We start from the raw sequence: 2,763 nt of genomic DNA on the forward strand, positions 1-2,763 counted from the left end.
AGAGAGAGAGAGAGAGTGATATAGACGGAGATACGTTTATTGGTATAAGCGAGTTTGGCATTCGGTCCGAGAATGCGCTACGGGTATACAGGAATCCAGACTGTCTCGTGTTGAGGGCATTATAGTCGGGTTGTAGGTTATTAGGTGCGCCGACTAATAGGCATCGATATAGCGTATTAATGGCAGGTAACTGGACGGTGATAATGGGTATCAAAGGATAGGGTATCGCAGAGCGATGCGACCCGATGGGATCGCGAACGCGATGGCTTTTACTTGCTGCGTTTTATGGAAAAATATGGAATAATGCCATTAACCTGACGCAATCCGGATCCACGCGTCCCTAATGCGTGTTTGCGTTTTTCGAACGGAGTGCCGAGAACTTCCATCAGCTAGCACGGTCGAGCGTAAATCCATGAAAAACGTGTAACATCGTCGGGGAAATTTAAAGCTTACTGTAGACAAGTAAAGTGCTACGAAAGAGTAAATGAGAAAGAGAGATAGAGAGAGAAAGGTTGCAAATCTACTAACCATCACCAATTAAATTGCAATGTCGAATGTTCGAATATACACTGTGCGGAGAAGAAGAATACGCGAATTCATACACCACGATCCACGATTTTTCCTGACTCCGCCAGCTTTGTGAAAAGAGAGAGAGAGAGAAAGAGAGATAGAGAGAAAAGCGCGATAGGAATGCGTCGCGTAAGATCGTACATAACTCCCCTTTGTCGCGCCGCGCCGTACTGAACTTAACGTACGAGTGCGCTCCTGACGAGAGGAGGACTCGCGAAAGAGAACCGGACGAAACAAAAGAACATAGTGGCGGCGGACGAAGCGGGGGTGAGCACAGGGGCAGAAAATGATCGGGGATAACGAAAACGGAAACAAAAGCGACGCGGGACGATACGCAGTATGGCGACGCTTCCGGTTCGCTCACCGCACACAATGCACTCTCTCGTGTTAACTTCTGTGCCCTCGCTCTCTTCTCGCCGCACGCCACCTTTCCCATCATCCTCTTGCTTCTCTCGCATGTATCTCTCATGTATCCTCTCTCGGCGAAAGGTATCCATCCCCGCGAAAATTCCGCGACTCTGATATGCGACTCCAACATGTTACGTAAGCCACTGTTAAGAGACGAAAGCCTAGAAGGGTTGCGATTCTTGTTACTTTCAACTGACATCCCTTACAGAAATCCAATTTAATACTGAAAATTACTCACATATTTCGAGTATTAAAAGCACTAAACAATACTTTTAATACTCAAAATTATTATTTTCTAGTATACATATAACATATTTAATATTCAAAGCACCTTTTATACTAAAAAATGGCTGTTATTTATTGTCAGTGCTTTTAATATCTACTCGAAATTAGTAATTAATAAATAAGTAATAATTCCAGTATTAATTTTTCTCGCAATAAGCAATGTCCAAAGTACCTTAATAAATTATTTCATCTGAAAGAAAGAATTAGATAATTATGTTTATCACATAATTATAATTGTAGATATATTTATATAATAATCGATAATGATATCAGTTTTAACAAATCCATTTCCATTGAGAGAGACATTGAATCTTTTAAAAAATCCAAGCTATGGCATTATATGACATTTAACGCGAGTCTCTATAGTTTTTGATACGCGTGCACGGCATTATACGGTATTAAAACAGACGAAGCTTTTGCTGGGCACTGACAAGGAAACGGAAGCCTAATATACAGAGAGATGTTTTAAGAAATTAGTCCTCGTTGTTATGAATCGCAGAATGTCATGATCTTACGGCTTTGTTTGACTTTCTCGTCGAGAGTGGGGCTATTAATTACTTGTATCATCACAGTCGACGCTCTGTGCCATAAAATAATACCGCGTTGCTTTGTCTTTTCGACATATCAAGTGTTATTAATTGCAAAAATTCGAAATGCTCTAAATATTGATTTAAAAAAACCTAAAAAATGAGAAATACGTGTATAGAATATTATTTATAGTATAGTGTATAAAATATTAATATCTCCAAATTTAATGAGCTTTCTACAATAAGCCATTATCTTTAAGTCTTAAGCCGTAAGAAATTGACTAATCATAGCCGATTGTTCTTCTCATTTGACTATGATTGATCAATTTATTACGACTTAAAACTTAAACTTAATAGATAATGGTTTATTGTAGAAAGTCTGTAACTTTGTTTATCGATTCTAATAAAATCAAAGGATATAAACTCAAAACTTATCATTATCCAGATTTTTCCCAACGATACAAGATGAAAAGAAAGTTCTTAAAATCTGAAAATGTTAAAAAAAAGAATTCTGAGTTTTGTACTGTCACACAGAAATACCACAAACCTTTTAGAAATGTTATCTCAAAAACGAATTCAAGGACAAATCTGTCTATAATACCATTTATCTTGGATCTACAATAGATTTTTAAGTTTTAAGCCATAAGGAATGGACGAATCATAACCAATTATTCTTTTCGTATTCGATTGTTGGTCAATTTCTTATGGCTTAAGGTTTAAAACACTTATTATAAATTCGGAGTTAAGAATTTTAAGCACAACCGTATGTGTGAATACGATAAAGAAAGCCAAGAACGATCAAAGTTAGATATGTTTCAAATAATACATTATATATTCTTATATTAAATTAATTTATTTCAGATATGATTTAAAGCCGAAAAATTTTCAGTTTCAACACAATCATTCTAAAACGCTAATAATCCTCCTAATTAGAAGAATAAACAGAAAGATATATATATATATATATATATAT

This window comes from Atta cephalotes (genome assembly GCF_000143395.1).
Source record: "Atta cephalotes unplaced genomic scaffold scaffold00065, whole genome shotgun sequence".
In the NCBI taxonomy this organism is placed as follows: domain Eukaryota; kingdom Metazoa; phylum Arthropoda; class Insecta; order Hymenoptera; family Formicidae; genus Atta; species Atta cephalotes.